This window comes from Microcebus murinus, chromosome 9 (assembly GCF_040939455.1).
Source record: "Microcebus murinus isolate Inina chromosome 9, M.murinus_Inina_mat1.0, whole genome shotgun sequence".
Classification (NCBI taxonomy): Eukaryota; Metazoa; Chordata; class Mammalia; order Primates; family Cheirogaleidae; genus Microcebus; species Microcebus murinus.
This window is the reverse complement of record NC_134112.1, coordinates 5,210-28,677: the sequence shown is the minus strand read 5'-3', so window position 1 is coordinate 28,677 and position 23,468 is coordinate 5,210. Positions and strand designations below refer to the sequence as shown.

General features: G+C 62.7%; 6 pseudogenes; all 6 read left to right on the top strand.

Moving 5' to 3' along the window:
- Positions 1-1,790: 1,790 nt before the first annotated feature.
- Positions 1,791-1,909, top strand: LOC142873063 (uncharacterized; annotated as a pseudogene).
- Positions 1,910-5,722: 3,813 nt separating this feature from the next.
- LOC142873062 (uncharacterized) lies at positions 5,723-5,841 on the top strand (annotated as a pseudogene).
- Positions 5,842-9,690: 3,849 nt separating this feature from the next.
- Positions 9,691-9,809, top strand: LOC142873038 (uncharacterized; annotated as a pseudogene).
- A 3,828-nt stretch (positions 9,810-13,637) lies between these two features.
- On the top strand, positions 13,638-13,756 carry LOC142873037 (uncharacterized; annotated as a pseudogene).
- A 3,811-nt stretch (positions 13,757-17,567) lies between these two features.
- Positions 17,568-17,686, top strand: LOC142873061 (uncharacterized; annotated as a pseudogene).
- Positions 17,687-21,497: 3,811 nt separating this feature from the next.
- On the top strand, positions 21,498-21,616 carry LOC142873060 (uncharacterized; annotated as a pseudogene).
- Positions 21,617-23,468: the final 1,852 nt, after the last annotated feature.

The following is a 23,468-nucleotide window of genomic DNA, read 5'->3' as shown; positions in this document are numbered from 1 at the left end:
ACTGATGCCCTTTGCACTTTGGGTAGCAAGTGTCTGAGGTGTCTCTGGGCCCTGTGCCATGTGGGGGCGGGGGCGGGGGCGGGGTGGGAGGAGGAGGAGGAGGAGGAGGAGGTGGGAAGGGCCGTGGCCTGCAGTCGTGTTCCCCGGGGTGGCACAGCATGTGGCTTCTTCCACAGGCTGCTTGGCCTGGGCTCCCTGCACCTGGGCCTTTGGAGGACTGGCCCTGTGCTTGCCAACACTTCCTGCAGGGACCCAGAGCTGGGAGGTTGCATCTCTCAGCCCTGGGTCGGGCAGAGCCCCAGCGGGCCAGGCCCACAACCTCTCTCAGCAGGGGTCCCCCAGAAGGCTCCTTTGGGACCAGGATTCTCTTGCGGGTGACTCTTTAAGGTCTGGCCCCTGGATGGAGGGGCACCAGGAGTAGAGGAGCAGGAAGGGGAAGGGGGTGGCCATGCGAGGGGACACTTTCAGGCCAAGTCCCAGCTTCAGTCTGATCCTCCTGGGAACGCCGGGGTGGACATCACACCTCCTGGTTGCCCCGCTCTGAGACCAGGAGCCGGGCTTCGCATTCCCACAGCAGCCAGTCGTGGGCTGAGGACACCTGGGGCGTTGGGAACTCCCTGGCTTCTCCTTGGTTTAACATCTGGAGCTGCTTGTGAATTGTGCCGCCACACACACCCGAGTGCAGGTGTCTTCTGCACAGACTGCGGGCCTCGCTCTTCTGAATGCCGCTAGCTCGCGACCCACCCACGGGTGAACCTGGTCAGGGTACTTTCTCTCAGGGGCAGACTCTGATCCGGGCGGGCTACCGGTGTCTCTGTTTGCTCCTTTCTTTCTTCCACTTCGGGAAAGGCTTCCTTACTGGGTGTGGAAATCTCCTATGCCTTTCCTCGCCTATTCTGTCAGCTCTAAAATTCTCTTTCGGTTGCCACCCTCACAGATGGATTAGGAAACTCTTTGCGGTGCACTCATTAGTGAAATGACCTCAATGACGCTGGAATCCAATATCTAATCGCCGATTTTTGGCGAGTCCACACGCCAGGGTGGTTGGGGTCCAATGCAGCCCCGGCCAGGCCCAGGCCCCTTGGACTGGGCCACAGGAGGACACAGAGGAGGGTCCCGGCCCCCACGGTAGGTAGAGGTGCGGGCAGTTCTCCAAGGGCTTGGGTGTTTTCCAGAGGGAGGAGATGGAGGGGACTGATTTCTTCAGCGCCCCACAAACCACGCCACCCCACCCCACCCATGGGACACATCCCGAGAGAGAGAGACGCCCCATACACTGGCTCCCCTCCCCCGTGCGCTGTGCCCCAGCCCTGGCCCGGGGGAATAGGCGGCCGCCAGGCCACAGGGTGGGGGGCGCAGCTGAAAGGGGTTGTGGGGGAGGGCCGCCCCTGGCTGGGGTCAAAGGGCGAGCGCCCCGCCCCTCCCGCCCGTGCGCAGTCAGCGGCCCCGGCGCGCTGGGGGTGGGGGGCGGGGAGGTGAAGGAGGCCAGGCAAGGAGAGGAGGGGGGCTTGAAGGTCTCCACCTTGGCGGGTCCAGCCGTGGAGGCGCATCTTGTGTGAGTGTGAGTGAGTGAGTGAGTGCGTGTGAGTGTGTGTGTATACAGAGACAGCCCCCAACCCCGGCCCGCCGCTCCCTGCCCGCCCCGCCTGTCACCTTCGTCCCTCGGAGCCCGCGGGACCCGGCCGGCGAACTCAACAGGCCCGACCCGGCGCGGGGCCTGGGGCGGGAGGAGGCGGCGGGGAAGCGCAGAGAGGCTCGGCTTCTTGAGCGGGGCAGGGGCGCCCTCCGCCGTCCACGGCCACACCACCCCGAACGCGCCCGATCCCGTCTGGTCTCGGAAGCTAAGCAGGCTCGGGCCTGGTTAGAACTTGGATGGGAGACCGCCCGGGAATACCGGGTGCCGTAGGCTTCTTCTTTTTTTTTTTGCCTCTGGTTCTGTCGCGTTTCTGGGAGTGCGGGGGCGGCCCGGGGTGGGGGGGACCCCCACCCTCGGCGCCCGCCGCGGTGCCTGGCGCCCCAGCCCGCACCGTGGGGCCTCCTCTTGTCCCGAGCCGTGACACCGCCGCCACGCGGCAGCATGCCTGGCTTCTGGACAGTCAGGTCTCAGACCAAAGGTCTGCTCTGTGGGAGCCGACACGCTGGAGGAAACCTTGAGAGTCTGAGAGGGGAGGGAGTTCCAGAAGAAGGCCAGGATGTCATTTTGAGGGAGTATGTGACCAGAACTCCTCCCGTTGCTTTTGGGGTTCTATGGGCTACACGTAGGAATCTTTGGTGGTGGCACCTGATGTTCGGGGATCCGGAGTCACACCCAGACCTGCTCCACAGGCCTCCTTTTACTTTTCTCTTCGGATTCATTTTTTTTTTTTTTTTTGAGACAGAGTCTCGGTTTGTTGCCCAGGCTAGAGTGAGTGCCGTGGCGTCAGCCTAGCTCACAGCAACTTCAAACTCCTGGGCTCGAGTGATCCTTCTGCCTCAGCCTCCCGGGTAGCTGGGACTGCAGGCATGCGCCACCATGCCCCGCTAATTTTTTATATATATATCAGTTGGCCAATTAATTTCTTTCTATTTATAGTAGAGACGGGGTCTCGCTCTTGCTCAGGCTGGTTTTGAACTCCTGACCTTGAGCAATCCGCCCGCCTCGGCCTCCCAAGAGCTAGGATTACAGGCGTGAGCCACAGCGCCCGGCCGGATTCATTATTTTTAAAAAGTGTCTCTTATCTCTATTATTGCATTTTCTTTTCTCTCTCTTTTCAAGCAGATGATGGGAGTCCAAGTGTTAAGGTGACATGTGTTGCCCGTGCCCCCCTCCCCCCCCCCCGTGTTCTTATTCATTTACCTCTCATGTTGTTCCAGCATATTGTGGGGGCACCAATGTTAAGGTCGGGTGCGTTGCCCTCTCCCAGCCTCCCCCCTCGGGTCAGAGCTTCAAGTGCGCCCATCCCCCAGTCGGTGCGTACCCACCCCATTCCTAATGGATGTGTATGCCCATCCCCTCCCCCCACCCGCCCGACACCCACCCGAAGAAGGTGATTCCTCTGTGTCCACTTAGGTGTCCATCGGTTCGTACCCATTTGCTGGTGAGCGCGAGCACGTGGTGCTCGTGTGTCCATTCTTGGGATACTTGGCTTACTGGAACGGGTTCCAGCTCTGGCCAGGAGAACCACGAGAGGTGCCCCCTCACCGCTGCTCCTCATAGCCGAATAGCACTCCGTGGTGTCCACGGGCCACATTTTACTTACCCACTCGTGGGTCGATGGGCACTCGGGTGGCTTCCAGGTCTTTGCGATTGTGACTTGTGCCCTGACACTAACCCTAACCCTTACCCAGCCCGTCTCCTCCACGGCCCCTGCCTGACTGACTCCTTCCCGCCCGGCCTGTCACCTGTCACCGTCCTCTGCCCCTGCCTGACACGCTCCTCCCCGCCCGGGCCGTCACCGTCCTCGGCCCCTGCCTGACGGGGCTCCTCCGTCGCCTGGGCCTTCCAAGGGCTTGGTGTGGACGCTGGTTCCAGGACGCCCTCCCAGGAACCCGGTAGCAGGGCGGCCGCAGCGTCTCGCGCAACCCAACCATCCGCCGGCTGGCCGCCGTCGCTAAGTGGCCTGCGGGGGACGTGCTCCCGCTGTGCCGTGGGGGCCCAGCCTGGTGTCTTCTCTGAGGCCCCGCGGCTGCCGCTCCCCGCAAGGGGATAGCCGCGGAGGTGGGGACCGCCTCCTCATGGGGACGTACACCCAGCTCTCCACGTCGGATTCCGGGGCTCTCTGTCCTGCCAGAAGGCCCAGCTGGCCTGCGGGTCCTTAGAGTGGCAAAAACATCCGAAAACTGAGATTGAGGGTCCGGTGGGTGTCTGCACTTTTGTGCTGGGCTCCCCAGGGAGGCCCGGGGGCTGGCTGGACAACGCGGTCTGCTGGGCTGGGGGGGGGTTTGGAGGAGCAACTGATGCCCTTTGCACTTTGGGTAGCAAGTGTCTGAGGTGTCTCTGGGCCCTGTGCCATGTGGGGGCGGGGGCGGGGGCGGGGTGGGAGGAGGAGGAGGAGGAGGAGGAGGTGGGAAGGGCCGTGGCCTGCAGTCGTGTTCCCCGGGGTGGCACAGCATGTGGCTTCTTCCACAGGCTGCTTGGCCTGGGCTCCCTGCACCTGGGCCTTTGGAGGACTGGCCCTGTGCTTGCCAACACTTCCTGCAGGGACCCAGAGCTGGGAGGTTGCATCTCTCAGCCCTGGGTCGGGCAGAGCCCCAGCGGGCCAGGCCCACAACCTCTCTCAGCAGGGGTCCCCCAGAAGGCTCCTTTGGGACCAGGATTCTCTTGCGGGTGACTCTTTAAGGTCTGGCCCCTGGATGGAGGGGCACCAGGAGTAGAGGAGCAGGAAGGGGAAGGGGGTGGCCATGCGAGGGGACACTTTCAGGCCAAGTCCCAGCTTCAGTCTGATCCTCCTGGGAACGCCGGGGTGGACATCACACCTCCTGGTTGCCCCGCTCTGAGACCAGGAGCCGGGCTTCGCATTCCCACAGCAGCCAGTCGTGGGCTGAGGACACCTGGGGCGTTGGGAACTCCCTGGCTTCTCCTTGGTTTAACATCTGGAGCTGCTTGTGAATTGTGCCGCCACACACACCCGAGTGCAGGTGTCTTCTGCACAGACTGCGGGCCTCGCTCTTCTGAATGCCGCTAGCTCGCGACCCACCCACGGGTGAACCTGGTCAGGGTACTTTCTCTCAGGGGCAGACTCTGATCCGGGCGGGCTACCGGTGTCTCTGTTTGCTCCTTTCTTTCTTCCACTTCGGGAAAGGCTTCCTTACTGGGTGTGGAAATCTCCTATGCCTTTCCTCGCCTATTCTGTCAGCTCTAAAATTCTCTTTCGGTTGCCACCCTCACAGATGGATTAGGAAACTCTTTGCGGTGCACTCATTAGTGAAATGACCTCAATGACGCTGGAATCCAATATCTAATCACCGATTTTTGGCGAGTCCACACGCCAGGGTGGTTGGGGTCCAATGCAGCCCCGGCCAGGCCCAGGCCCCTTGGACTGGGCCACAGGAGGACACAGAGGAGGGTCCCGGCCCCCACGGTAGGTAGAGGTGCGGGCAGTTCTCCAAGGGCTTGGGTGTTTTCCAGAGGGAGGAGATGGAGGGGACTGATTTCTTCAGCGCCCCACAAACCACGCCACCCCACCCCACCCATGGGACACATCCCGAGAGAGAGAGACGCCCCATACACTGGCTCCCCTCCCCCGTGCGCTGTGCCCCAGCCCTGGCCCGGGGGAATAGGCGGCCGCCAGGCCACAGGGTGGGGGGCGCAGCTGAAAGGGGTTGTGGGGGAGGGCCGCCCCTGGCTGGGGTCAAAGGGCGAGCGCCCCGCCCCTCCCGCCCGTGCGCAGTCAGCGGCCCCGGCGCGCTGGGGGTGGGGGGCGGGGAGGTGAAGGAGGCCAGGCAAGGAGAGGAGGGGGGCTTGAAGGTCTCCACCTTGGCGGGTCCAGCCGTGGAGGCGCATCTTGTGTGAGTGTGAGTGAGTGAGTGAGTGCGTGTGAGTGTGTGTGTATACAGAGACAGCCCCCAACCCCGGCCCGCCGCTCCCTGCCCGCCCCGCCTGTCACCTTCGTCCCTCGGAGCCCGCGGGACCCGGCCGGCGAACTCAACAGGCCCGACCCGGCGCGGGGCCTGGGGCGGGAGGAGGCGGCGGGGAAGCGCAGAGAGGCTCGGCTTCTTGAGCGGGGCAGGGGCGCCCTCCGCCGTCCACGGCCACACCACCCCGAACGCGCCCGATCCCGTCTGGTCTCGGAAGCTAAGCAGGCTCGGGCCTGGTTAGAACTTGGATGGGAGACCGCCCGGGAATACCGGGTGCCGTAGGCTTCTTCTTTTTTTTTTTGCCTCTGGTTCTGTCGCGTTTCTGGGAGTGCGGGGGCGGCCCGGGGTGGGGGGGACCCCCACCCTCGGCGCCCGCCGCGGTGCCTGGCGCCCCAGCCCGCACCGTGGGGCCTCCTCTTGTCCCGAGCCGTGACACCGCCGCCACGCGGCAGCATGCCTGGCTTCTGGACAGTCAGGTCTCAGACCAAAGGTCTGCTCTGTGGGAGCCGACACGCTGGAGGAAACCTTGAGAGTCTGAGAGGGGAGGGAGTTCCAGAAGAAGGCCAGGATGTCATTTTGAGGGAGTATGTGACCAGAACTCCTCCCGTTGCTTTTGGGGTTCTATGGGCTACACGTAGGAATCTTTGGTGGTGGCACCTGATGTTCGGGGATCCGGAGTCACACCCAGACCTGCTCCACAGGCCTCCTTTTACTTTTCTCTTCGGATTCATTTTTTTTTTTTTTTTTGAGACAGAGTCTCGGTTTGTTGCCCAGGCTAGAGTGAGTGCCGTGGCGTCAGCCTAGCTCACAGCAACTTCAAACTCCTGGGCTCGAGTGATCCTTCTGCCTCAGCCTCCCGGGTAGCTGGGACTGCAGGCATGCGCCACCATGCCCCGCTAATTTTTTATATATATATCAGTTGGCCAATTAATTTCTTTCTATTTATAGTAGAGACGGGGTCTCGCTCTTGCTCAGGCTGGTTTTGAACTCCTGACCTTGAGCAATCCGCCCGCCTCGGCCTCCCAAGAGCTAGGATTACAGGCGTGAGCCACAGCGCCCGGCCGGATTCATTATTTTTAAAAAGTGTCTCTTATCTCTATTATTGCATTTTCTTTTCTCTCTCTTTTCAAGCAGATGATGGGAGTCCAAGTGTTAAGGTGACATGTGTTGCCCGTGCCCCCCTCCCCCCCCCCCGTGTTCTTATTCATTTACCTCTCATGTTGTTCCAGCATATTGTGGGGGCACCAATGTTAAGGTCGGGTGCGTTGCCCTCTCCCAGCCTCCCCCCTCGGGTCAGAGCTTCAAGTGCGCCCATCCCCCAGTCGGTGCGTACCCACCCCATTCCTAATGGATGTGTATGCCCATCCCCTCCCCCCACCCGCCCGACACCCACCCGAAGAAGGTGATTCCTCTGTGTCCACTTAGGTGTCCATCGGTTCGTACCCATTTGCTGGTGAGCGCGAGCACGTGGTGCTCGTGTGTCCATTCTTGGGATACTTGGCTTACTGGAACGGGTTCCAGCTCTGGCCAGGAGAACCACGAGAGGTGCCCCCTCACCGCTGCTCCTCATAGCCGAATAGCACTCCGTGGTGTCCACGGGCCACATTTTACTTACCCACTCGTGGGTCGATGGGCACTCGGGTGGCTTCCAGGTCTTTGCGATTGTGACTTGTGCCCTGACACTAACCCTAACCCTTACCCAGCCCGTCTCCTCCACGGCCCCTGCCTGACTGACTCCTTCCCGCCCGGCCTGTCACCTGTCACCGTCCTCTGCCCCTGCCTGACACGCTCCTCCCCGCCCGGGCCGTCACCGTCCTCGGCCCCTGCCTGACGGGGCTCCTCCGTCGCCTGGGCCTTCCAAGGGCTTGGTGTGGACGCTGGTTCCAGGACGCCCTCCCAGGAACCCGGTAGCAGGGCGGCCGCAGCGTCTCGCGCAACCCAACCGTCCGCCGGCTGGCCGCCGTCGCTAAGTGGCCTGCGGGGGACGTGCTCCCGCTGTGCCGTGGGGGCCCAGCCTGGTGTCTTCTCTGAGGCCCCGCGGCTGCCGCTCCCCGCAAGGGGATAGCCGCGGAGGTGGGGACCGCCTCCTCATGGGGACGTACACCCAGCTCTCCACGTCGGATTCCGGGGCTCTCTGTCCTGCCAGAAGGCCCAGCTGGCCTGCGGGTCCTTAGAGTGGCAAAAACATCCGAAAACTGAGATTGAGGGTCCGGTGGGTGTCTGCACTTTTGTGCTGGGCTCCCCAGGGAGGCCCGGGGGCTGGCTGGACAACGCGGTCTGCTGGGCTGGGGGGGGGGTTTGGAGGAGCAACTGATGCCCTTTGCACTTTGGGTAGCAAGTGTCTGAGGTGTCTCTGGGCCCTGTGCCATGTGGGGGCGGGGGCGGGGGCGGGGTGGGAGGAGGAGGAGGAGGAGGAGGAGGAGGAGGAGGAGGTGGGAAGGGCCGTGGCCTGCAGTCGTGTTCCCCGGGGTGGCACAGCATGTGGCTTCTTCCACAGGCTGCTTGTCCTGGGCTCCCTGCACCTGGGCCTTTGGAGGACTGGCCCTGTGCTTGCCAACACTTCCTGCAGGGACCCAGAGCTGGGAGGTTGCATCTCTCAGCCCTGGGTCGGGCAGAGCCCCAGCGGGCCAGGCCCACAACCTCTCTCAGCAGGGGTCCCCCAGAAGGCTCCTTTGGGACCAGGATTCTCTTGCGGGTGACTCTTTAAGGTCTGGCCCCTGGATGGAGGGGCACCAGGAGTAGAGGAGCAGGAAGGGGAAGGGGGTGGCCATGCGAGGGGACACTTTCAGGCCAAGTCCCAGCTTCAGTCTGATCCTCCTGGGAACGCCGGGGTGGACATCACACCTCCTGGTTGCCCCGCTCTGAGACCAGGAGCCGGGCTTCGCATTCCCACAGCAGCCAGTCGTGGGCTGAGGACACCTGGGGCGTTGGGAACTCCCTGGCTTCTCCTTGGTTTAACATCTGGAGCTGCTTGTGAATTGTGCCGCCACACACACCCGAGTGCAGGTGTCTTCTGCACAGACTGCGGGCCTCGCTCTTCTGAATGCCGCTAGCTCGCGACCCACCCACGGGTGAACCTGGTCAGGGTACTTTCTCTCAGGGGCAGACTCTGATCCGGGCGGGCTACCGGTGTCTCTGTTTGCTCCTTTCTTTCTTCCACTTCGGGAAAGGCTTCCTTACTGGGTGTGGAAATCTCCTATGCCTTTCCTCGCCTATTCTGTCAGCTCTAAAATTCTCTTTCAGTTGCCACCCTCACAGATGGATTAGGAAACTCTTTGCGGTGCACTCATTAGTGAAATGACCTCAATGACGCTGGAATCCAATATCTAATCGCCGATTTTTGGCGAGTCCACACGCCAGGGTGGTTGGGGTCCAATGCAGCCCCGGCCAGGCCCAGGCCCCTTGGACTGGGCCACAGGAGGACACAGAGGAGGGTCCCGGCCCCCACGGTAGGTAGAGGTGCGGGCAGTTCTCCAAGGGCTTGGGTGTTTTCCAGAGGGAGGAGATGGAGGGGACTGATTTCTTCAGCGCCCCACAAACCACGCCACCCCACCCCACCCATGGGACACATCCCGAGAGAGAGAGACGCCCCATACACTGGCTCCCCTCCCCCGTGCGCTGTGCCCCAGCCCTGGCCCGGGGGAATAGGCGGCCGCCAGGCCACAGGGTGGGGGGCGCAGCTGAAAGGGGTTGTGGGGGAGGGCCGCCCCTGGCTGGGGTCAAAGGGCGAGTGGCCTGCCCCTCCCGGCCGTGCGCAGTCTGCAGCCCCGGCACGCTGGGGGTGGGGGGCGGGGAGGTGAAGGAGGCCAGGCAAGGAGAGGAGGGGGGCTTGAAGGTCTCCACCTTGGCGGGTCCAGCCGTGGAGGCGCATCTTGTGTGAGTGTGAGTGTGAGTGAGTGAGTGAGTGTGAGTGTGAGTGTGTGTGTATACAGAGACAGCCCCCAACCCCGGCCCGCCGCTCCCTGCCCGCCCCGCCTGTCACCCCCGTCCCTCGGAGCCCGCGGGACCCGGCCGGCGAACTCAACAGGCCCGACCCGGCGCGGGGCCTGGGGCGGGAGGAGGCGGCGGGGAAGCGCGGAGAGGCTCGGCTTCTTGAGCGGGGCAGGGGCGCCCTCCGCCGTCCACGGCCACGCCGTCCACGGCCACACCACCCCGAACGCGCCCGATCCCGTCTGGTCTCGGAAGCTAAGCAGGGTCGGGCCTGGTTAGAACTTGGATGGGAGACCGCCCGGGAATACCGGGTGCCGTAGGCTTCTTCTTTTTTTTTTTGCCTCTGGTTCTGTCACGTTTCTGGGAGTGCGGGGGCGGCCCGGGGTGGGGGGGACCCCCACCCTCGGCGCCCGCCGCGGTGCCTGGCGCCCCAGCCCGCACCGTGGGGCCTCCTCTTGTCCCGAGCCGTGACACCGCCGCCACGCGGCAGCATGCCTGGCTTCTGGACAGTCAGGTCTCAGACCAAAGGTCTGCTCTGTGGGAGCCGACACGCTGGAGGAAACCTTGAGAGTCTGAGAGGGGAGGGAGTTCCAGAAGAAGGCCAGGATGTCATTTTGAGGGAGTATGTGACCAGAACTCCTCCCGTTGCTTTTGGGGTTCTATGGGCTACACGTAGGAATCTTTGGTGGTGGCACCTGATGTTCGGGGATCCGGAGTCACACCCAGACCTGCTCCACAGGCCTCCTTTTACTTTTCTCTTCGGATTCATTTTTTTTTTTTTTTTTGAGACAGAGTCTCGGTTTGTTGCCCAGGCTAGAGTGAGTGCCGTGGCGTCAGCCTAGCTCACAGCAACTTCAAACTCCTGGGCTCGAGTGATCCTTCTGCCTCAGCCTCCCGGGTAGCTGGGACTGCAGGCATGCGCCACCATGCCCCGCTAATTTTTTATATATATATCAGTTGGCCAATTAATTTCTTTCTATTTATAGTAGAGACGGGGTCTCGCTCTTGCTCAGGCTGGTTTTGAACTCCTGACCTTGAGCAATCCGCCCGCCTCGGCCTCCCAAGAGCTAGGATTACAGGCGTGAGCCACAGCGCCCGGCCGGATTCATTATTTTTAAAAAGTGTCTCTTATCTCTATTATTGCATTTTCTTTTCTCTCTCTTTTCAAGCAGATGATGGGAGTCCAAGTGTTAAGGTGACATGTGTTGCCCGTGCCCCCCTCCCCCCCCCCGTGTTCTTATTCATTTACCTCTCATGTTGTTCCAGCATATTGTGGGGGCACCAATGTTAAGGTCGGGTGCGTTGCCCTCTCCCAGCCTCCCCCCTCGGGTCAGAGCTTCAAGTGCGCCCATCCCCCAGTCGGTGCGTACCCACCCCATTCCTAATGGATGTGTATGCCCATCCCCTCCCCCCACCCGCCCGACACCCACCCGAAGAAGGTGATTCCTCTGTGTCCACTTAGGTGTCCATCGGTTCGTACCCATTTGCTGGTGAGCGCGAGCACGTGGTGCTCGTGTGTCCATTCTTGGGATACTTGGCTTACTGGAACGGGTTCCAGCTCTGGCCAGGAGAACCACGAGAGGTGCCCCCTCACCGCTGCTCCTCATAGCCGAATAGCACTCCGTGGTGTCCACGGGCCACATTTTACTTACCCACTCGTGGGTCGATGGGCACTCGGGTGGCTTCCAGGTCTTTGCGATTGTGACTTGTGCCCTGACACTAACCCTAACCCTTACCCAGCCCGTCTCCTCCACGGCCCCTGCCTGACTGACTCCTTCCCGCCCGGCCTGTCACCTGTCACCGTCCTCTGCCCCTGCCTGACACGCTCCTCCCCGCCCGGGCCGTCACCGTCCTCGGCCCCTGCCTGACGGGGCTCCTCCGTCGCCTGGGCCTTCCAAGGGCTTGGTGTGGACGCTGGTTCCAGGACGCCCTCCCAGGAACCCGGTAGCAGGGCGGCCGCAGCGTCTCGCGCAACCCAACCATCCGCCGGCTGGCCGCCGTCGCTAAGTGGCCTGCGGGGGACGTGCTCCCGCTGTGCCGTGGGGGCCCAGCCTGGTGTCTTCTCTGAGGCCCCGCGGCTGCCGCTCCCCGCAAGGGGATAGCCGCGGAGGTGGGGACCGCCTCCTCATGGGGACGTACACCCAGCTCTCCACGTCGGATTCCGGGGCTCTCTGTCCTGCCAGAAGGCCCAGCTGGCCTGCGGGTCCTTAGAGTGGCAAAAACATCCGAAAACTGAGATTGAGGGTCCGGTGGGTGTCTGCACTTTTGTGCTGGGCTCCCCAGGGAGGCCCGGGGGCTGGCTGGACAACGCGGTCTGCTGGGCTGGGGGGGGGGTTTGGAGGAGCAACTGATGCCCTTTGCACTTTGGGTAGCAAGTGTCTGAGGTGTCTCTGGGCCCTGTGCCATGTGGGGGCGGGGGCGGGGGCGGGGTGGGAGGAGGAGGAGGAGGAGGAGGAGGAGGAGGAGGAGGAGGTGGGAAGGGCCGTGGCCTGCAGTCGTGTTCCCCGGGGTGGCACAGCATGTGGCTTCTTCCACAGGCTGCTTGTCCTGGGCTCCCTGCACCTGGGCCTTTGGAGGACTGGCCCTGTGCTTGCCAACACTTCCTGCAGGGACCCAGAGCTGGGAGGTTGCATCTCTCAGCCCTGGGTCGGGCAGAGCCCCAGCGGGCCAGGCCCACAACCTCTCTCAGCAGGGGTCCCCCAGAAGGCTCCTTTGGGACCAGGATTCTCTTGCGGGTGACTCTTTAAGGTCTGGCCCCTGGATGGAGGGGCACCAGGAGTAGAGGAGCAGGAAGGGGAAGGGGGTGGCCATGCGAGGGGACACTTTCAGGCCAAGTCCCAGCTTCAGTCTGATCCTCCTGGGAACGCCGGGGTGGACATCACACCTCCTGGTTGCCCCGCTCTGAGACCAGGAGCCGGGCTTCGCATTCCCACAGCAGCCAGTCGTGGGCTGAGGACACCTGGGGCGTTGGGAACTCCCTGGCTTCTCCTTGGTTTAACATCTGGAGCTGCTTGTGAATTGTGCCGCCACACACACCCGAGTGCAGGTGTCTTCTGCACAGACTGCGGGCCTCGCTCTTCTGAATGCCGCTAGCTCGCGACCCACCCACGGGTGAACCTGGTCAGGGTACTTTCTCTCAGGGGCAGACTCTGATCCGGGCGGGCTACCGGTGTCTCTGTTTGCTCCTTTCTTTCTTCCACTTCGGGAAAGGCTTCCTTACTGGGTGTGGAAATCTCCTATGCCTTTCCTCGCCTATTCTGTCAGCTCTAAAATTCTCTTTCGGTTGCCACCCTCACAGATGGATTAGGAAACTCTTTGCGGTGCACTCATTAGTGAAATGACCTCAATGACGCTGGAATCCAATATCTAATCGCCGATTTTTGGCGAGTCCACACGCCAGGGTGGTTGGGGTCCAATGCAGCCCCGGCCAGGCCCAGGCCCCTTGGACTGGGCCACAGGAGGACACAGAGGAGGGTCCCGGCCCCCACGGTAGGTAGAGGTGCGGGCAGTTCTCCAAGGGCTTGGGTGTTTTCCAGAGGGAGGAGATGGAGGGGACTGATTTCTTCAGCGCCCCACAAACCACGCCACCCCACCCCACCCATGGGACACATCCCGAGAGAGAGAGACGCCCCATACACTGGCTCCCCTCCCCCGTGCGCTGTGCCCCAGCCCTGGCCCGGGGGAATAGGCGGCCGCCAGGCCACAGGGTGGGGGGCGCAGCTGAAAGGGGTTGTGGGGGAGGGCCGCCCCTGGCTGGGGTCAAAGGGCGAGCGCCCCGCCCCTCCCGCCCGTGCGCAGTCAGCGGCCCCGGCGCGCTGGGGGTGGGGGGCGGGGAGGTGAAGGAGGCCAGGCAAGGAGAGGAGGGGGGCTTGAAGGTCTCCACCTTGGCGGGTCCAGCCGTGGAGGCGCATCTTGTGTGAGTGTGAGTGAGTGAGTGAGTGCGTGTGAGTGTGTGTGTATACAGAGACAGCCCCCAACCCCGGCCCGCCGCTCCCTGCCCGCCCCGCCTGTCACCCCCGTCCCTCGGAGCCCGCGGGACCCGGCCGGCGAACTCAACAGGCCCGACCCGGCGCGGGGCCTGGGGCGGGAGGAGGCGGCGGGGAAGCGCAGAGAGGCTCGGCTTCTTGAGCGGGGCAGGGGCGCCCTCCGCCGTCCACGGCCACACCACCCCGAACGCGCCCGATCCCGTCTGGTCTCGGAAGCTAAGCAGGGTCGGGCCTGGTTAGAACTTGGATGGGAGACCGCCCGGGAATACCGGGTGCCGTAGGCTTCTTCTTTTTTTTTTTGCCTCTGGTTCTGTCGCGTTTCTGGGAGTGCGGGGGCGGCCCGGGGTGGGGGGACCCCCACCCTCGGCGCCCGCCGCGGTGCCTGGCGCCCCAGCCCGCACCGTGGGGCCTCCTCTTGTCCCGAGCCGTGACACCGCCGCCACGCGGCAGCATGCCTGGCTTCTGGACAGTCAGGTCTCAGACCAAAGGTCTGCTCTGTGGGAGCCGACACGCTGGAGGAAACCTTGAGAGTCTGAGAGGGGAGGGAGTTCCAGAAGAAGGCCAGGATGTCATTTTGAGGGAGTATGTGACCAGAACTCCTCCCGTTGCTTTTGGGGTTCTATGGGCTACACGTAGGAATCTTTGGTGGTGGCACCTGATGTTCGGGGATCCGGAGTCACACCCAGACCTGCTCCACAGGCCTCCTTTTACTTTTCTCTTCGGATTCATTTTTTTTTTTTTTTTTGAGACAGAGTCTCGGTTTGTTGCCCAGGCTAGAGTGAGTGCCGTGGCGTCAGCCTAGCTCACAGCAACTTCAAACTCCTGGGCTCGAGTGATCCTTCTGCCTCAGCCTCCCGGGTAGCTGGGACTGCAGGCATGCGCCACCATGCCCCGCTAATTTTTTATATATATATCAGTTGGCCAATTAATTTCTTTCTATTTATAGTAGAGACGGGGTCTCGCTCTTGCTCAGGCTGGTTTTGAACTCCTGACCTTGAGCAATCCGCCCGCCTCGGCCTCCCAAGAGCTAGGATTACAGGCGTGAGCCACAGCGCCCGGCCGGATTCATTATTTTTAAAAAGTGTCTCTTATCTCTATTATTGCATTTTCTTTTCTCTCTCTTTTCAAGCAGATGATGGGAGTCCAAGTGTTAAGGTGACATGTGTTGCCCGTGCCCCCCTCCCCCCCCCCGTGTTCTTATTCATTTACCTCTCATGTTGTTCCAGCATATTGTGGGGGCACCAATGTTAAGGTCGGGTGCGTTGCCCTCTCCCAGCCTCCCCCCTCGGGTCAGAGCTTCAAGTGCGCCCATCCCCCAGTCGGTGCGTACCCACCCCATTCCTAATGGATGTGTATGCCCATCCCCTCCCCCCACCCGCCCGACACCCACCCGAAGAAGGTGATTCCTCTGTGTCCACTTAGGTGTCCATCGGTTCGTACCCATTTGCTGGTGAGCGCGAGCACGTGGTGCTCGTGTGTCCATTCTTGGGATACTTGGCTTACTGGAACGGGTTCCAGCTCTGGCCAGGAGAACCACGAGAGGTGCCCCCTCACCGCTGCTCCTCATAGCCGAATAGCACTCCGTGGTGTCCACGGGCCACATTTTACTTACCCACTCGTGGGTCGATGGGCACTCGGGTGGCTTCCAGGTCTTTGCGATTGTGACTTGTGCCCTGACACTAACCCTAACCCTTACCCAGCCCGTCTCCTCCACGGCCCCTGCCTGACTGACTCCTTCCCGCCCGGCCTGTCACCTGTCACCGTCCTCTGCCCCTGCCTGACACGCTCCTCCCCGCCCGGGCCGTCACCGTCCTCGGCCCCTGCCTGACGGGGCTCCTCCGTCGCCTGGGCCTTCCAAGGGCTTGGTGTGGACGCTGGTTCCAGGACGCCCTCCCAGGAACCCGGTAGCAGGGCGGCCGCAGCGTCTCGCGCAACCCAACCATCCGCCGGCTGGCCGCCGTCGCTAAGTGGCCTGCGGGGGACGTGCTCCCGCTGTGCCGTGGGGGCCCAGCCTGGTGTCTTCTCTGAGGCCCCGCGGCTGCCGCTCCCCGCAAGGGGATAGCCGCGGAGGTGGGGACCGCCTCCTCATGGGGACGTACACCCAGCTCTCCACGTCGGATTCCGGGGCTCTCTGTCCTGCCAGAAGGCCCAGCTGGCCTGCGGGTCCTTAGAGTGGCAAAAACATCCGAAAACTGAGATTGAGGGTCCGGTGGGTGTCTGCACTTTTGTGCTGGGCTCCCCAGGGAGGCCCGGGGGCTGGCTGGACAACGCGGTCTGCTGGGCTGGGGGGGGGTTTGGAGGAGCAACTGATGCCCTTTGCACTTTGGGTAGCAAGTGTCTGAGGTGTCTCTGGGCCCTGTGCCATGTGGGGGCGGGGGCGGGGGCGGGGTGGGAGGAGGAGGAGGAGGAGGAGGAGGTGGGAAGGGCCGTGGCCTGCAGTCGTGTTCCCCGGGGTGGCACAGCATGTGGCTTCTTCCACAGGCTGCTTGGCCTGGGCTCCCTGCACCTGGGCCTTTGGAGGACTGGCCCTGTGCTTGCCAACACTTCCTGCAGGGACCCAGAGCTGGGAGGTTGCATCTCTCAGCCCTGGGTCGGGCAGAGCCCCAGCGGGCCAGGCCCACAACCTCTCTCAGCAGGGGTCCCCCAGAAGGCTCCTTTGGGACCAGGATTCTCTTGCGGGTGACTCTTTAAGGTCTGGCCCCTGGATGGAGGGGCACCAGGAGTAGAGGAGCAGGAAGGGGAAGGGGGTGGCCATGCGAGGGGACACTTTCAGGCCAAGTCCCAGCTTCAGTCTGATCCTCCTGGGAACGCCGGGGTGGACATCACACCTCCTGGTTGCCCCGCTCTGAGACCAGGAGCCGGGCTTCGCATTCCCACAGCAGCCAGTCGTGGGCTGAGGACACCTGGGGCGTTGGGAACTCCCTGGCTTCTCCTTGGTTTAACATCTGGAGCTGCTTGTGAATTGTGCCGCCACACACACCCGAGTGCAGGTGTCTTCTGCACAGACTGCGGGCCTCGCTCTTCTGAATGCCGCTAGCTCGCGACCCACCCACGGGTGAACCTGGTCAGGGTACTTTCTCTCAGGGGCAGACTCTGATCCGGGCGGGCTACCGGTGTCTCTGTTTGCTCCTTTCTTTCTTCCACTTCGGGAAAGGCTTCCTTACTGGGTGTGGAAATCTCCTATGCCTTTCCTCGCCTATTCTGTCAGCTCTAAAATTCTCTTTCGGTTGCCACCCTCACAGATGGATTAGGAAACTCTTTGCGGTGCACTCATTAGTGAAATGACCTCAATGACGCTGGAATCCAATATCTAATCGCCGATTTTTGGCGAGTCCACACGCCAGGGTGGTTGGGGTCCAATGCAGCCCCGGCCAGGCCCAGGCCCCTTGGACTGGGCCACAGGAGGACACAGAGGAGGGTCCCGGCCCCCACGGTAGGTAGAGGTGCGGGCAGTTCTCCAAGGGCTTGGGTGTTTTCCAGAGGGAGGAGATGGAGGGGACTGATTTCTTCAGCGCCCCACAAACCACGCCACCCCACCCCACCCATGGGACACATCCCGAGAGAGAGAGACGCCCCATACACTGGCTCCCCTCCCCCGTGCGCTGTGCCCCAGCCCTGGCCCGGGGGAATAGGCGGCCGCCAGGCCACAGGGTGGGGGGCGCAGCTGAAAGGGGTTGTGGGGGAGGGCCGCCCCTGGCTGGGGTCAAAGGGCGAGCGCCCCGCCCCTCCCGCCCGTGCGCAGTCAGCGGCCCCGGCGCGCTGGGGGTGGGGGGCGGGGAGGTGAAGGAGGCCAGGCAAGGAGAGGAGGGGGGCTTGAAGGTCTCCACCTTGGCGGGTCCAGCCGTGGAGGCGCATCTTGTGTGAGTGTGAGTGAGTGAGTGAGTGCGTGTGAGTGTGTGTGTATACAGAGACAGCCCCCAACCCCGGCCCGCCGCTCCCTGCCCGCCCCGCCTGTCACCTTCGTCCCTCGGAGCCCGCGGGACCCGGCCGGCGAACTCAACAGGCCCGACCCGGCGCGGGGCCTGGGGCGGGAGGAGGCGGCGGGGAAGCGCAGAGAGGCTCGGCTTCTTGAGCGGGGCAGGGGCGCCCTCCGCCGTCCACGGCCACACCACCCCGAACGCGCCCGATCCCGTCTGGTCTCGGAAGCTAAGCAGGCTCGGGCCTGGTTAGAACTTGGATGGGAGACCGCCCGGGAATACCGGGTGCCGTAGGCTTCTTCTTTTTTTTTTTGCCTCTGGTTCTGTCGCGTTTCTGGGAGTGCGGGGGCGGCCCGGGGTGGGGGGGACCCCCACCCTCGGCGCCCGCCGCGGTGCCTGGCGCCCCAGCCCGCACCGTGGGGCCTCCTCTTGTCCCGAGCCGTGACACCGCCGCCACGCGGCAGCATGCCTGGCTTCTGGACAGTCAGGTCTCAGACCAAAGGTCTGCTCTGTGGGAGCCGACACGCTGGAGGAAACCTTGAGAGTCTGAGAGGGGAGGGAGTTCCAGAAGAAGGCCAGGATGTCATTTTGAGGGAGTATGTGACCAGAACTCCTCCCGTTGCTTTTGGGGTTCTATGGGCTACACGTAGGAATCTTTGGTGGTGGCACCTGATGTTCGGGGATCCGGAGTCACACCCAGACCTGCTCCACAGGCCTCCTTTTACTTTTCTCTTCGGATTCATTTTTTTTTTTTTTTTTGAGACAGAGTCTCGGTTTGTTGCCCAGGCTAGAGTGAGTGCCGTGGCGTCAGCCTAGCTCACAGCAACTTCAAACTCCTGGGCTCGAGTGATCCTTCTGCCTCAGCCTCCCGGGTAGCTGGGACTGCAGGCATGCGCCACCATGCCCCGCTAATTTTTTATATATATATCAGTTGGCCAATTAATTTCTTTCTATTTATAGTAGAGACGGGGTCTCGCTCTTGCTCAGGCTGGTTTTGAACTCCTGACCTTGAGCAATCCGCCCGCCTCGGCCTCCCAAGAGCTAGGATTACAGGCGTGAGCCACAGCGCCCGGCCGGATTCATTATTTTTAAAAAGTGTCTCTTATCTCTATTATTGCATTTTCTTTTCTCTCTCTTTTCAAGCAGATGATGGGAGTCCAAGTGTTAAGGTGACATGTGTTGCCCGTGCCCCCCTCCCCCCCCCGTGTTCTTATTCATTTACCTCTCATGTTGTTCCAGCATATTGTGGGGGCACCAATGTTAAGGTCGGGTGCGTTGCCCTCTCCCAGCCTCCCCCCTCGGGTCAGAGCTTCAAGTGCGCCCATCCCCCAGTCGGTGCGTACCCACCCCATTCCTAATGGATGTGTATGCCCATCCCCTCCCCCCACCCGCCCGACACCCACCCGAAGAAGGTGATTCCTCTGTGTCCACTTAGGTGTCCATCGGTTCGTACCCATTTGCTGGTGAGCGCGAGCACGTGGTGCTCGTGTGTCCATTCTTGGGATACTTGGCTTACTGGAACGGGTTCCAGCTCTGGCCAGGAGAACCACGAGAGGTGCCCCCTCACCGCTGCTCCTCATAGCCGAATAGCACTCCGTGGTGTCCACGGGCCACATTTTACTTACCCACTCGTGGGTCGATGGGCACTCGGGTGGCTTCCAGGTCTTTGCGATTGTGACTTGTGCCCTGACACTAACCCTAACCCTTACCCAGCCCGTCTCCTCCACGGCCCCTGCCTGACTGACTCCTTCCCGCCCGGCCTGTCACCTGTCACCGTCCTCTGCCCCTGCCTGACACGCTCCTCCCCGCCCGGGCCGTCACCGTCCTCGGCCCCTGCCTGACGGGGCTCCTCCGTCGCCTGGGCCTTCCAAGGGCTTGGTGTGGACGCTGGTTCCAGGACGCCCTCCCAGGAACCCGGTAGCAGGGCGGCCGCAGCGTCTCGCGCAACCCAACCATCCGCCGGCTGGCCGCCGTCGCTAAGTGGCCTGCGGGGGACGTGCTCCCGCTGTGCCGTGGGGGCCCAGCCTGGTGTCTTCTCTGAGGCCCCGCGGCTGCCGCTCCCCGCAAGGGGATAGCCGCGGAGGTGGGGACCGCCTCCTCATGGGGACGTACACCCAGCTCTCCACGTCGGATTCCGGGGCTCTCTGTCCTGCCAGAAGGCCCAGCTGGCCTGCGGGTCCTTAGAGTGGCAAAAACATCCGAAAACTGAGATTGAGGGTCCGGTGGGTGTCTGCACTTTTGTGCTGGGCTCCCCAGGGAGGCCCGGGGGCTGGCTGGACAACGCGGTCTGCTGGGCTGGGGGGGGGTTTGGAGGAGCAACTGATGCCCTTTGCACTTTGGGTAGCAAGTGTCTGAGGTGTCTCTGGGCCCTGTGCCATGTGGGGGCGGGGGCGGGGGCGGGGTGGGAGGAGGAGGAGGAGGAGGAGGAGGTGGGAAGGGCCGTGGCCTGCAGTCGTGTTCCCCGGGGTGGCACAGCATGTGGCTTCTTCCACAGGCTGCTTGGCCTGGGCTCCCTGCACCTGGGCCTTTGGAGGACTGGCCCTGTGCTTGCCAACACTTCCTGCAGGGACCCAGAGCTGGGAGGTTGCATCTCTCAGCCCTGGGTCGGGCAGAGCCCCAGCGGGCCAGGCCCACAACCTCTCTCAGCAGGGGTCCCCCAGAAGGCTCCTTTGGGACCAGGATTCTCTTGCGGGTGACTCTTTAAGGTCTGGCCCCTGGATGGAGGGGCACCAGGAGTAGAGGAGCAGGAAGGGGAAGGGGGTGGCCATGCGAGGGGACACTTTCAGGCCAAGTCCCAGCTTCAGTCTGATCCTCCTGGGAACGCCGGGGTGGACATCACACCTCCTGGTTGCCCCGCTCTGAGACCAGGAGCCGGGCTTCGCATTCCCACAGCAGCCAGTCGTGGGCTGAGGACACCTGGGGCGTTGGGAACTCCCTGGCTTCTCCTTGGTTTAACATCTGGAGCTGCTTGTGAATTGTGCCGCCACACACACCCGAGTGCAGGTGTCTTCTGCACAGACTGCGGGCCTCGCTCTTCTGAATGCCGCTAGCTCGCGACCCACCCACGGGTGAACCTGGTCAGGGTACTTTCTCTCAGGGGCAGACTCTGATCCGGGCGGGCTACCGGTGTCTCTGTTTGCTCCTTTCTTTCTTCCACTTCGGGAAAGGCTTCCTTACTGGGTGTGGAAATCTCCTATGCCTTTCCTCGCCTATTCTGTCAGCTCTAAAATTCTCTTTCGGTTGCCACCCTCACAGATGGATTAGGAAACTCTTTGCGGTGCACTCATTAGTGAAATGACCTCAATGACGCTGGAATCCAATATCTAATCGCCGATTTTTGGCGAGTCCACACGCCAGGGTGGTTGGGGTCCAATGCAGCCCCGGCCAGGCCCAGGCCCCTTGGACTGGGCCACAGGAGGACACAGAGGAGGGTCCCGGCCCCCACGGTAGGTAGAGGTGCGGGCAGTTCTCCAAGGGCTTGGGTGTTTTCCAGAGGGAGGAGATGGAGGGGACTGATTTCTTCAGCGCCCCACAAACCACGCCACCCCACCCCACCCATGGGACACATCCCGAGAGAGAGAGACGCCCCATACACTGGCTCCCCTCCCCCGTGCGCTGTGCCCCAGCCCTGGCCCGGGGGAATAGGCGGCCGCCAGGCCACAGGGTGGGGGGCGCAGCTGAAAGGGGTTGTGGGGGAGGGCCGCCCCTGGCTGGGGTCAAAGGGCGAGCGCCCCGCCCCTCCCGCCCGTGCGCAGTCAGCGGCCCCGGCGCGCTGGGGGTGGGGGGCGGGGAGGTGAAGGAGGCCAGGCAAGGAGAGGAGGGGGGCTTGAAGGTCTCCACCTTGGCGGGTCCAGCCGTGGAGGCGCATCTTGTGTGAGTGTGAGTGAGTGAGTGAGTGCGTGTGAGTGTGTGTGTATACAGAGACAGCCCCCAACCCCGGCCCGCCGCTCCCTGCCCGCCCCGCCTGTCACCTTCGTCCCTCGGAGCCCGCGGGACCCGGCCGGCGAACTCAACAGGCCCGACCCGGCGCGGGGCCTGGGGCGGGAGGAGGCGGCGGGGAAGCGCAGAGAGGCTCGGCTTCTTGAGCGGGGCAGGGGCGCCCTCCGCCGTCCACGGCCACACCACCCCGAACGCGCCCGATCCCGTCTGGTCTCGGAAGCTAAGCAGGCTCGGGCCTGGTTAGAACTTGGATGGGAGACCGCCCGGGAATACCGGGTGCCGTAGGCTTCTTCTTTTTTTTTTTGCCTCTGGTTCTGTCGCGTTTCTGGGAGTGCGGGGGCGGCCCGGGGTGGGGGGGACCCCCACCCTCGGCGCCCGCCGCGGTGCCTGGCGCCCCAGCCCGCACCGTGGGGCCTCCTCTTGTCCCGAGCCGTGACACCGCCGCCACGCGGCAGCATGCCTGGCTTCTGGACAGTCAGGTCTCAGACCAAAGGTCTGCTCTGTGGGAGCCGACACGCTGGAGGAAACCTTGAGAGTCTGAGAGGGGAGGGAGTTCCAGAAGAAGGCCAGGATGTCATTTTGAGGGAGTATGTGACCAGAACTCCTCCCGTTGCTTTTGGGGTTCTATGGGCTACACGTAGGAATCTTTGGTGGTGGCACCTGATGTTCGGGGATCCGGAGTCACACCCAGACCTGCTCCACAGGCCTCCTTTTACTTTTCTCTTCGGATTCATTTTTTTTTTTTTTTTTGAGACAGAGTCTCGGTTTGTTGCCCAGGCTAGAGTGAGTGCCGTGGCGTCAGCCTAGCTCACAGCAACTTCAAACTCCTGGGCTCGAGTGATCCTTCTGCCTCAGCCTCCCGGGTAGCTGGGACTGCAGGCATGCGCCACCATGCCCCGCTAATTTTTTATATATATATCAGTTGGCCAATTAATTTCTTTCTATTTATAGTAGAGACGGGGTCTCGCTCTTGCTCAGGCTGGTTTTGAACTCCTGACCTTGAGCAATCCGCCCGCCTCGGCCTCCCAAGAGCTAGGATTACAGGCGTGAGCCACAGCGCCCGGCCGGATTCATTATTTTTAAAAAGTGTCTCTTATCTCTATTATTGCATTTTCTTTTCTCTCTCTTTTCAAGCAGATGATGGGAGTCCAAGTGTTAAGGTGACATGTGTTGCCCGTGCCCCCCTCCCCCCCCCGTGTTCTTATTCATTTACCTCTCATGTTGTTCCAGCATATTGTGGGGGCACCAATGTTAAGGTCGGGTGCGTTGCCCTCTCCCAGCCTCCCCCCTCGGGTCAGAGCTTCAAGTGCGCCCATCCCCCAGTCGGTGCGTACCCACCCCATTCCTAATGGATGTGTATGCCCATCCCCTCCCCCCACCCGCCCGACACCCACCCGAAGAAGGTGATTCCTCTGTGTCCACTTAGGTGTCCATCGGTTCGTACCCATTTGCTGGTGAGCGCGAGCACGTGGTGCTCGTGTGTCCATTCTTGGGATACTTGGCTTACTGGAACGGGTTCCAGCTCTGGCCAGGAGAACCACGAGAGGTGCCCCCTCACCGCTGCTCCTCATAGCCGAATAGCACTCCGTGGTGTCCACGGGCCACATTTTACTTACCCACTCGTGGGTCGATGGGCACTCGGGTGGCTTCCAGGTCTTTGCGATTGTGACTTGTGCCCTGACACTAACCCTAACCCTTACCCAGCCCGTCTCCTCCACGGCCCCTGCCTGACTGACTCCTTCCCGCCCGGCCTGTCACCTGTCACCGTCCTCTGCCCCTGCCTGACACGCTCCTCCCCGCCCGGGCCGTCACCGTCCTCGGCCCCTGCCTGACGGGGCTCCTCCGTCGCCTGGGCCTTCCAAGGGCTTGGTGTGGACGCTGGTTCCAGGACGCCCTCCCAGGAACCCGGTAGCAGGGCGGCCGCAGCGTCTCGCGCAACCCAACCATCCGCCGGCTGGCCGCCGTCGCTAAGTGGCCTGCGGGGGACGTGCTCCCGCTGTGCCGTGGGGGCCCAGCCTGGTGTCTTCTCTGAGGCCCCGCGGCTGCCGCTCCCCGCAAGGGGATAGCCGCGGAGGTGGGGACCGCCTCCTCATGGGGACGTACACCCAGCTCTCCACGTCGGATTCCGGGGCTCTCTGTC